Here is a 12,630-nt window from a genome sequence, read left to right on the forward strand (position 1 = left end):
AGTTTGAGACTCTTTCAAAACCTAAGGTGGAGAGCAGCTGAGGAAGGGCATCTGATGTTAGCTGTAGGCCCTCACATAGGCTTGCATGCACCCAAAACATGAACCTTGTTTTATGACATGAGGAGGGACTGCTTTCATGAAAGTCAGTCTTTAGCCTCAGAGGGAAGACTGGGGAGGGTGTGAGGGGATGCTGGCCATAGATCAAACTGTTCTGAGGAGTCAGAGCCAAAGACACACTGTATGACAGCTTACTCACTCCGAGCCCACCCTGGGGAATTGGTTTCATTTCTAAGAGTCCCTTCACTTGTAAGCTTGGTTGTGTTAAAGGGAGTTAACAAGCCTGGGATCCCAGAAATAGCCTGCACAATATTCTGCAGTTAGGCTCTGCTTTGTATGTGGGGGTAGGGCATGGTGATTGGAGTTGGATGAAAGTGTTCATTGAAGGCATAGTTAAAGGGATAAAAGAGCTTTGATGTAGACTGTTTCCAGCCATCCATTTAATTCTCCGTCCACAAGTGGAAAGAAAATAAACAACCATTCAAAAGTAATATTTATGTAACCTGCAGAAATCTCGGCCAGCCATGGGAAAGATGATGCGCTTTGACGTGCAGGATGGTCTCCCAAGTTTTCCCTGGCCTTGGGCTTCTGAACAAAGCTAATGAGAGAGAGAGAGAGAGAGAGAGAGAGAGAGAGAGAGAGAGAGAGAGAGAGAGAGAGAGAGATCTCTGTTTCTGAATTTTCTGAATCCTCTTCATAACATAGAAACTTTTTTTTTAAATGGAAAAATAAGTTGCACAGATTTTACATTTAGGTCATTTTCATAGAATGTAGGTCACTCAATGCAATAGGAGAGTATGCTGTTTTTACTTTTTTGGTGTGTATATATGTTGTGTGGTACTAGTTGGTATATGTGCATGCATGTTTGCATGTGGGTGTAGAGGCCAGATGTTGGGTGTCTTTCCTCTATTGATTTTGGTTGTCTTCTAGTGATCTCTACCTTTATTTTATTTTTTAAAGTTGGGTTTCCAAAAAGACCTATCACATGCCTGTGAATGTATACTGTGTATGTTTATATGTCTATGGAGCCTAAAGAAGGTACTTGGTGTCGTCCCCTAGAGCTGGAGTTAGAGATGGTTGTGAGCTGGTGCTGGGAACCCAGCTTGGGTCTTCCAGGAGAGAGTACAGGCTATTAACTGCCAAGCCATCTCCATCCTACATACCTTACTTTTGAGGATGAGATTTCTGTCATCCTAGAATGAGAGATGAGAACTAGAAACACATTGATTGAGCTAGGCTAACTAGTGGTTGAGCTTCAGGTAAGAGTCTCTGCCTTCAAATGTTGCTTGGGTTAAAATCTCGTGTTACGAATCTGGCGTTTTACGTGGATTTGGGGGATTTGAACTGAGGTCCTCACCCTTGTGTTTGCACCTTTGTTATCCACTATGGCATTTTCCCAGGCAACGTCTGTCTTTTAGATCCCCCAAAGAAGGGAAGTATGGTGTGATTGAAAAGAATCTAGAAAGATAGATTGAGATAGTGTTGAGGATGGAGTAACTCAGGCTGGCTGGGTGTGGTGGCTCACTTTTGTAATCCCAGCATTCAGGAGCCAAGGCATAAATATTATTTCAAATTTGATGCCACACTGGGCTGCATAGCAAGTTCTAGGCCAGTCAGGACTACATAACAAGAGTCTCTCTTAAAAAACAAAACAAGTTTGGATTGTTTTTATACTGAAAAGTTTTGACAAGTTAGGATGCTGGTGTGTGTGTGGGTATGTGGATGGGTGCACATGTGTGCCTACTTGCTTTGTATGAGCCTAATAGTGTTGGTGTGGGAGGGGTACTTCTGGTCTCTGCTAGATGGAAGCCTAGGATGCTGTTGCAGATCTATAGCGCCCTATACTAGTCTTCTCTTCCTGTCCCCAGAATGTTTTACTTCATGCAATTTTACCGCTAGGCTGAAGTTTGCAACTCCAATAAGATGTCACTCTGCTCTCATTCTGTAGCCTACATGGCAAGTTTTCCCTTGCTTATGGAAGCAGAGATAGCTAAAGATAGAGGGGTTGCCTTTCAGGCGCAGTGTCCCCTGTAAGCACAAAGGGTAGAGTTTTGTTGGCTCAGAACCATTGTTAGACACATTTTCACTTCCAAGTGTTTTTACATGGAGGTTTTTCCTATGTTTTTCTCCATAAATAAAGTTTTAGAGGTGGGGAATATATTCATGGTGCAAACTTCTTCTGTGTACCTGTAACAGCAGGTGCTCAGCCAACTCTAAGGTGTAGAGATGTACCTTTCCACCTCTGAAGAAACTTCAATCCGGCTGGGGAGGTGGACGAGAATTCTGATGCCACCCTCTCCACTATAGAGGACAGGTGTTCCAGGGAGCTCAGGCAGGGCCTCCATGGAGCAGGTGTAAAGGAGGGAACAAGTGAGGCAGGTACTGTCAAAAAATGGGGCAAGACCATTCTAGGCAGTGTTTGGGTGTTCTGACAGAAGAGGAGAGTGGGATCCAAGATAGGTCAAGCAGTAATTTTGTGCCATTCATGTAGAAACTGTGTGGCATGTAGCTTTGTGTCTGGTGCCATGTGCCTGTGCAGTTGAGGAATGCCGTTCTACCTATTGTATGTGACTTGGGAGGTATAAGGGAGACAGGATGAGAATCTAGAGAGCTCTTTTATTTACTTCTGAGTTCAGGGTCAGATCATAATTACTTGTGCTGGCATCTTTCTCTGTCTTTGTTGTTCTTTGTTGCTCCAACTGTAATTATTAATTTTCATACCATTTCCCACGGATTCTGAGGTGGAGAACATGGAATGTCAATACAAATCCAAAAGCAAGTGGGGATGTATGGATTTGCTGAAATCAAAGACAACTGTTCAGAAAATATGAAGGGAGGCATGGGCATCTGTGTGTGCATACATACACAGCAATGTTCTTGCCTACCAGTACTGTTTCTGTAGCTGGAATCTCAGCTGGAATCACATGGTAAGTAGACTCATGGCCTAAAGAGGGATGTGTCTCTTTTTCACTCCCATAACCAGTGAGTTTGTGCTCTAATGTGGCTAAAGGGCCTTTGCAGATAGAGTATAAGGATCCTAGGATGTATAGGTAGATAGTCCATTTGTATACAGAGTAATGACAAACATGCTCTGAGTAGAGGTTCGGAATCCAAGCCCTGAAAATTGGTTTTCTTAACATGCTTATGTGGAATTGAAAATTTACTTCAGAAATGACAGATTTGGTCTTACAATTCTTAGCTTCTAGTAATTAGGCATTGTATGGTTTTACTAGGTTCTTTCTGTTGTGTTTAACAAGACACATTGCGTGCATTTCAGTTTTCATCACAGTTTGACTGAAAACCTGTGCTATGTACAAATATGACTACATTCAATGAAATTTATTGTTCAGTTGTAATTTGAATTAGAAACTATTCTCTGTGTTTCTTACTAAAGTATACTTTTATGCATTTGACAGGAGTGGGAATGAATGTATGTTAAATCACCTTACATCCCAGAACAAAATAAAGGGTTTTCATGTTTTGAGAAATTGGTAGTCTTGAGGTTTTTGACTGTCCAGTAACAATGCACTATGTATGTGGTATTTGACATTTGTGCATGCATAATCCTGACTTCAGAGAGCTTGGAGAACTTTTAACAGAAGAAAACCATGCTTTGTTCTTAGTTTAAAAACTTAACAGTTACTATAGTTGTATATGTGTGTGTGTGATGGATTGCCTTTGTGTGAATGTAGCTGTCACAGAACAACTTGTGGAAGTCTCTCCCCTTCTAGCTTGCGGGCTCTAGGTATTGAACTCATGACAAGTGCTTTAACCATTGAACCATCTCATTATCCCCTTGTTTTGTTTTGTTTGTATTTGAGACAGGGTCTTACTTATGTATCCCATTCTGGCTTGAAATCATGGCAATATTCCTGTCTTCCCAATGTGGGCAATTACCAGGCTTGTGCTCCATGTCTGTCTAAAAATGAGCTTCATTAAGCTCAACACAAAATTCACCTAGTATAGTTGTATGATCCAGTGACTTTTTTATAGGTACAATTGGGTAGACATTAATATCTTTGAAACCATTAGCAACACATTGTGTCCCATTCCTCCCTGGCAGCCACTGATCTATTTGTGTTTATGGATTTCTATATTTTCATTTTTTTTACACGGATGTTTAATTAGCTTTATTTACAGAGCAGGGATTTCACCCCCTACCCTCCCAATTTTCCAGTGGTGCCTAACATTGCCTAAACTCATTAGGCAGTAATGCCAGTTTAAAAGAAGTTTATGCAGAATTACATGTGTTGGTGTTCCTCAAGAAATGATGAGCCTGGCCAGCAACAGCTACTCTGCCTTAATCACTCAGAAACATTTCAGTTGCTGTTTCTGCATTCCATGATTTTGAAGACAAGCTCACTGTTAATGCATTTCTATCGAATTATATAGCACATGTGTTTTCTTTTCTTACATTTTTTATTGTTTTGAGGGTGTATTTTGGAGTAGAAACTTGTGCTTCGGCATTTGCATGTGCCTAAAGTGGGGCCGTATGCTTGACCATTTCAGGATTCTGTCCATTGATCTTTTAGGAAAAAAAAAAAAGAAAAATAGTCCTTAGTGGCAGAGGATGCCATATTTTATGATAAACCAGACCTTAGGAGATGCTTCTGGTGTGTTTATCTTTAGTTAATCTCTTCCTACTTCATATGGTGTGTCTGGGGGTCCTGCTATTTCTGCTCTTAGAAAAATTCTTATCTGCAAGATCTATTTTACTTTGATTTTTGCTCATCTGTCTTTATTTCTGTCACCATCATCCCTAAATTATAGTTTAGAGGAAAATACAGATTTTTTTTTTATGTTAGAAAACTATTACTGTATGAAGAATTTACTGAATCAGCTGAAAAAAATTCCAAGATCACAATTATATGGAAGCATTCTACATGGTCTAGAGCAGGATCTTGATTTGTACATAAGGTTATGAGCAGGCATAGCATGTCACTATGTAGCAGTAGCTGAGAGCTTACATCCAATCACTAGCTCAAGGGGCAGGGGAGAGACAGAGAGAGAGAGAGAGAGCATGCTATACTCATGGATGTTATTTTAATCAGTGGGTTCATATATTCTTTTGTGTTTGGCCTCCTTTATTTTGTGGAATGTTTCTCTCTCCCACTGCATCCATTCTTGTGCTCCTTCTGTCCTCCTTTCCTCTATTTCTTTAGTACTGAGGATTGAACTCAGAGCCTTGATCGTGCTAGACAAGCATTGTACCATTGAACTATATCCCCAGCCTTGTTTATGTCTCACTTTGAAACAGGGTCTTTCCAAGTTGGCTAGAAATTCATTCTGTAGTCCAGACACATCTGCCTTAGCCTCCTGAGTATCTGGAATGACAAGCCTGTACCACCAGGCCCAGCTGCTGTAATCCATCAAGGTTCATTAACATTGTAGCATGGATGGATAGTAGATAGCTCACTGTACTGTTTAATGACACCTCATTTTTATACTGTATCTTGTTTATTTGTGGTTAAAAACATAATGCATTTTGTTTATCCATTCTTAAATTGGTCTTGATTATGTTCTTAGGTGCAGAACTGTTGGGTCAGATTATATTATGGTTTGAATGTTAATTGTCTGTCATAGACCAGTGAGCTAGATATTTGGTCACTTGCTCCCAGTGCTGTTTGGGAGGGTTTGTGCAACCTTTACAAGGTGTAGCCTCACAGAATGAACTGGGGTTAGATTCTGATGCCTTACTTCCTATCTGCATTGGTTTCCTATCTAGGTAAGCAGTGTGACCAGCTGCTGCTATCTGCACCTTCCCTGTGCTGTTGGACTGTATCTTCTAAAGCTTTGGGCCAAAATAAACTCTTCTCTGAACTAAGGTGTTTGAAACAGATGTAAATCTTCACCTTTAAAAATTAAATCATTTTATGTGTATTTGTGTCTTGTCTACACATATGTTTATGTACATGCCTGATGTTGATGGAGGCCAGAAGAGGGCAACAGATTTGCTGAAACTGGAATTACAGAAGATTGTGAGCCACCATGCATGTGCTAGGAATCGATTCTAGGTTGTCTGGAAGAGTAGCCAGTGTACCCCCCACCCCCATCATCATTTCTCTATTGGCCTCTACCTTCTTTTTCAGGATTGGGGACTCTACTTAAACTTTGGAGCTTGCTGGGGTTTTTTTTGGGGTGGGGTGGGGGATGGGGGTTGGCTGGTTACTAAGCTGCAACATCTATCTATCTCCACTGTACCTGACTTTTTACATGGGTGTCAAAATCTGAACTCAGGCCTCATGCTTGTATGACAAGCATTTTTTACCATCTTCCCAGCCCTAATTCTTTATTCTACACTTCTAAAGCCCAGAGTATAAGACTTCCTTTGATTTCAAAGGCGCAGGACAAGCATGAGGTCAACTGAACGATACAGAGTTTTTCAGAACAGAAACTTTAATTCAGGAAAAAAGAAGGTGGCAAGGAGTGAAACTCAAATAAGATACCATGCGTGCCTATGAGGGAATATGCACCACATTTTCAGGAAAGTAAGAACAAAGTGCAGCTACAGTGAAATGAGTAGGGACAGCAGGGTGTAGAACTGCAGGAGGTGCTCACTCACACCCTCATCAGACCCCCAGGGACAGGGTCACTCAGTCACTCAAACCATTTGTTTGAGGTACAACAAAGGACTGCAGATATTATAAGCTGCTTGATGTATAGAACTGGAGCTTCATAATCATTCTGAATTCCAGAGCCGTATAATACAAAATGCTAGCTAAGTACTGTAAAATGATGTGAGTGTCCTGTATTTGGCAATCAGCAGCAAGAGGTAGGTGTATTACTTGCTACTGGCTGCTGAAACAGTATACTTTCTATAAACTTAGATATATAAAACAGCACAGGTTTACTGTCATACAGTTTGGAAGTCACAAATCTGAAGTCAGCTCATTTTGTTAAAAGCAATATCATGTTATTTTTTGGATGTTATTTTCAGGGGAAACCCATCCATGTTTTAGAGGCTACCACATCCCTTAGTCCATAGCCCCTTCCACTCTGAAAGCCAGAGGAGACTGATCATATTTTTCTTACAAAGGATCACAGGCATTGGCTTTTGCCCTCTTCCTCATTCAAAGAACTCTTTTGAGAACACTTGTGGATAGAATTGGTTTGTGTGATATGAACTGCTTTAGAAGACTAGTAGTGGGAGAGCAGCTCCTGTGTGTTCTATTTAGTAAATACTCTCTCATATAACCCAGAGTGTTTTCTCTTTCCTAAATGCTGTCAGCTCTTTGGCAACCTAACATTTTTTTTTTAATGGTTTTAGTGCTTTATTGTAGAAAGGCAGGGGGGAAGAGACAAGGTAGAGAGAAGGAGGGCTAGAACGTAAGAAAGATGAGAGCTTAAAGAGCCCTTTTATCTGCAACTTATATTCCCCCTTGTCAGGAACCAGCCATAGTTCCAGCTTGAGGGGATTGAAGTGAGGGAAACTCTAGTGGGGAGGACATTTTTCCCTGCTAAGAATGGAATTTGAAGTATTGTATATAATTCTTGGGAATGTTACTGGTCCCCATCTCCACCCCTTCTGGTGGCATAGAAAGAACATGTCCAGGCAGCAAATGGAAGGAACATACTTACTTTGTTTTTTCTCAGACAGTGATTTAACTCATGGCATGTTTTTGAAAGATGAGCCATGGTCTGATCTCTGCTTTAGGAAGAGTTGTATATTCTTGCAGGAGAAATTATCATGTTGACCTCAATTTCTTGCCACTGTGCAGAGACTAGAGAACCATGGAAGTGACAGTCTGTGTAGATACATGAATTGTTAAGAATGCTATGTGGTTATAGTCATAGGACTTAATATCTGGTGGGCAGAATTCTGTGGGTGGTGGGTGGAGGAAGAGAGTCCAAGATGTCAGTGTTTGGAACCTGGAGGCAAAGGGCACCAGTTGGTAAGTCAGAAAACTGAAGAGAACTTAAGGATGGAGTAAGTATACCTCTGAAATAAGAACTTCTGGATACCCAAGTAGAGCTGCAAATGAAGGCTGCCTTAGTCACTGTTCTGTTGCCATGAAGAAACACCATGACCATGGCAACTCTTATAAAAAGAAAGAATTTAATTTAGTTTCAGAGGGTTATTCCATTATCATCATGGTAGGGTGGTTGGTGGCATGCAGGCAGACATGATACTGGACAAGTAGCTGAGATTTCTAAATCCAGATAGGAAGCCGGAAGAGGAAGCATGGGCTTTTGAAACTTCCAGGCTAGCACACTTTCTCCAACAAAGGTCACACCTACTCCAATAAGGCTATATGACTCCCTAATCCTTCTCAAGTAGTTCCACAATGACTAAGCATTTAAATACATGAACCTACAGGGGCCATTCTTACTCAAACCACCACAAAGCCCATGGAGGAAATAGGAGCTTCAAAAAAAGATTTAGTGTTACCATCTTAACAGTTAGGATTAAGACAATGGTAGTGAAATGATGATGGTAGTGAAAAGAGGGCCAAGGACCTCACCTACAGTTTAGAAATATGGGAGATGAAGAAGTAATCCTAAAGCAATATGACAACAATTTAAAGCAATATAAAACAATCACATTGTTCCCATACTGACTTGTTTTATACATGCTGACTGGGCCAAACCCCAGTGTAGTCAGAGGTTGATTGGAATGGGGAGTCCACGTGTAAGGCTCCATGGGCTGTCTTTGAATGCAGTGGCTATTACATAAGGCACAAATGGAGGCGGTTCTGAAACAGCAATGCCAGATGGTTCTGGGAAGTAGGCAGGTCGAGGCTCACTGTTGCATCTGTAGAGTTTATTGAGGTTATTGTTTTAACACAACAGATGTAGAAAGCTCCTTTGGTGATTCACATGGTTCTAATCTGGGGCCTCTTTTTCTCATTTATGTTGTCATATTTAAGAAGTCCTAGTGTCTGTGTAGAGACATATGCTCAGGACTTGACTTTTCGTAGTTGGTTCAGCAAGAACCTTTACCATTTTGGTTATTGACCAAGTAAACATATGGTGACAATGTGATCCATCATCCAAATATAGACAGTTTTGAAATAGAATCACTATTAATAATGATTCTTCTGTCATTAATGTCAACTTCTGAAATGGCAAGGCTTTGTGATATTTTTCTAGTTTCTTACAACTGTAATATTTTGATCAGTGTCTAGTATGATAAAATATTGTTTCTCTAGTAAGCTTATTTGTGCCTCAGAGGCTAAGCTCTCAAGAGTGTTAAGAAAAAGGTGGTGTTTAGTTCTCAGAGTCACTACCCTTCCAACTTGCAGAATACTGAGTCCATGTGTTTCTACACTAAACTTACTTGCTAAAATTTAAGTAGACTCCATATATACCAAATGACTACTCCTTATGTGCAAAGACTTGAGATAGTAGGGGGGAGTCCAAATAGATCCTACTGGGGCTTGAGATATCTCAGTGGTCATGAACATTTCTTGTTCTTCCAGAGGACTCAGGTTCACACCATCCATAACCCCAGTTCCAAGGCATCTGACACCCTGTGCTAACCTCTGTGTATACTAGGCATGCATGTGGTGTACATACACATGCATACAGGCAAAGCACTCATATGTGCTAAATAAAACCTAAAAACAAACAAATTAAAGAGACAGAAAGACAGAGATGGAAGCTTGCTTTATTTTAGCCAGGAAAGCAGTAGAGAAGACATTTGCTGTCAAGATAACATTGCCTTTGCTGTATTCCTTTTGTCAAAGGAACCTAAGTCACTGGGTTCTTGTCTGAGAGAATGGGATTCAATTAGTCACTCTGTTCACACAGATAAGAGGAATAGCAGACACAGGGAAGAGCCTATTCAGGCAGTTGGCTCTTGTATAACCAGAACATACCGCAATTCAAGTTTGAGGCCTCTGATATTGTAATGATTGTGTTTCTAGACTGAAATGTTAGGGTTTTTCCTTCTGAAATTCTCAACCCAAATTCATGTCAATGTTTTAATACTAGATGTTGCAAAATTATTTCTTAAGGAATCTGGACAAATTTTAATGAACCAACCAGATATTGTTAACAGTCTTATGTATATAGACTCATGAATGTGACTATTTTGTAAATAATATTCAGATCTTTGTGTAATAAATGGAAATATTATTTAAACATCACCATAGAATACAGTTTCATTGTGTAGTATGGTCTTGCTCTCTAGGTATGCTTTTCTGAAGCATTAGATTGTGAAAGCCAAGCTTTGGGTTTTACTGTAGAGGTAATCCACACAATGTTTTGATACCAAAAACAAAAAAAAAACAAAACAAAACAAAACAAAAAAAACTTTTTTCTTGTAGGCCAGACATGGTGGCTTATGCCTATAATTTCAGCATTTAGAGGTAGAGATATGGGGATTGCTAGGACAATACTGATCTACATTTCAAGTTCTGGCTCAATTAGGGCTACATAAGGAGAACCCATCTCAAATGAATGGAAATGAAGTGAAACAAATTAGCAGTGGGTGTTTAACTTAGTTGGTGGAATACTTCCCTAGCATGCAGGAAACACTGGGTTTGTTCCTCAGCACTATATAAAGATATGGTAGTGTATGCCTTTTAATGTTGGAACTCAGTTGAAGGCAGGGGATAAGGAAGTCAAGATCTCTCTAGCTGCTTAAAGAGTCCCAGACCATTTACAGATACATAGAGTCTGCTTCAAAAGAAAGACAAAGAAAGGGTCTTAAGCTGGGGATTGTAGTTCAGTGGTAGAGCACTTGCCTAGCACATGCAGCGTTCCAGAGTTTAATTTCTAGCATTGCAATAAACACATTTAAAATATAGATGAATAAAAAAATTAAAAATCGTTCTAGCTTTCACACATTATTATTTATAATAAGTTGAAGGCTTGAGGGCAGGGGCGAATGACCCTAATTGCCACATGATGGGTTATTAAATAACTGTTAAAACCAGTATTATGGATACTTACTTCCTGGTAGAGGAGATACCATGATCATGAAGGTGTTTCCCCCAGTGTGAGGCTTATCCATTGCACTCTGTATATACTTACTGGCACCAAAATGTGATTGCAAGATTCAGCACGTTTTTTCTGCAACCTCTTGTGACCAGCATGCAACTCATTTGGGCTTGTGAGTGGTTCTGCATTTATCCTGGGAGTAAGCCAGACTGCAGGGAACTGTACCATAGCCACCCAGATTTTATTTGCTCAGTTATTTTTTGGTGTTGCCATTTAGCCAGGATTAAGATTTACTAAAGAACTGTCCCCGTTGTTTCCCCCTCCTTGAGAATGCTTTCTTTCTGGGACCCGCAGAAGAAATTTTATACACGCATAAGAAGTCTAGAAGCTGGGTTTTCTGATGGTTTGTTTTTATTGTTGAATAAGCATTAGATCTGTGGTACCCATCCTCCCAATAGAATGCTGTGTTCATTGGCAAACTTTGGGTTAGTAGTACCTTCATGTTGGCTTCAGCTCTATTTCTCTTTGTTGTTACCATCTACTTTCTCTGGTCCATCTTGTTATTTCATTTTTGTTATTTTGTAAGTGATTGTGAGATCATTTCCCCCCCTCTTTTCCTGGGTGGGGAAAGATAAGGGTTTCACTTAACTGAGACTGTTGTGGTTTCTTGGAGGTTGGTAGCTGGCAGTAGCTTTTGAATTCTGATGTGTTAGCGGCATGCATCCTATTTTAATCTCGCTTCCCGTGGAAGTGCCTCGGGGACACAATGTATTTCTAAATTTAGTGTGATGAATACTGGATCACACAGTTTCTGCCAGACCCTAGGCAAAGCTTTGGAGGTCGTTCAGGTCTGAATGTGAGAGATATAGTTCTTCAAAAGTGGTTTATACAAGAAAGATTTCTAAGTACCCAAATCCTTGCATTTTACTGCAATTAAAAAGTCTGCAGTGGTTCAGAGTGCTCATTGCTCTTGCAGAGGACCTGAGCTCTGTTCCCAGCACTAAGTCAGTTGGTTCACAACTACCTGTAACTCTGACTCTAGGGACTCTTTTTCTGGCCTCTGTGCCATATACAAGCACATACATATAAACACTAATAAAAAATAACTTAGAAATAAATTCTTGTATGTCAGGTTTAACACACCCAAGTTATTTTCTATCTCTTTACCTGTTAAAGGGTGATCTTTCTCTAAACTCCATTGAAGTCTGGGCCTTAAATAGGCTTCATGAGGTTTACAGAAAAAGCAGAAAATGAAAGTGAGGTATTAGAGCTAGAAATGTTCATGAAGACCAGCACTCAGATCCCCAGCACCCATGTAAAAGCTGAGTGTGGTTGTACCCATGTTTAACACATAAGCTGGGTAAGAGGTGCGTGCACGCGCGCACCCGCGCACACACACAGACAGAAAGAAAGAGAAACAGAGACAGAGAGACATGCATGCATACGCCTACACCCTAAAAGCAAAGAAAAAGTTACAAGGAATTAGTGCAAAAACCATTTTCATTTTGATGTAAAAAGGAAAAGTTTGAAGTAATTCTCTTTCTTTCTTTCTTTTTTTCTTTCTTTTTTTCTTTCTTTTTTTCTTTCTTTTTTTCTTTCTTTTTTTCTTTCTTTCTTTCTTTCTTTCTTTCTTTCTTTCTTTCTTTCTTTCTTTCTTTCTTTCTTTCTTTCTTTCTTTCTTTCTTTCGA

At 40.1% G+C, this 12,630-nt stretch overlaps 1 protein-coding gene and 1 pseudogene across 2 annotated transcripts in view; both read left to right on the top strand.

Moving 5' to 3' along the window:
• Positions 1-12,630, top strand: part of LOC110286635 (F-box-like/WD repeat-containing protein TBL1X) — a 156,079-nt gene that overhangs the window by 60,577 nt on the left and 82,872 nt on the right. The gene's annotated exons all lie outside the window — the stretch shown is intronic.
• Positions 10,950-11,083, top strand: LOC115030225 (annotated as a pseudogene).

The sequence above is a fragment of the Mus caroli genome, chromosome X (assembly GCF_900094665.2).
Source record: "Mus caroli chromosome X, CAROLI_EIJ_v1.1, whole genome shotgun sequence".
Classification (NCBI taxonomy): Eukaryota; Metazoa; Chordata; class Mammalia; order Rodentia; family Muridae; genus Mus; species Mus caroli.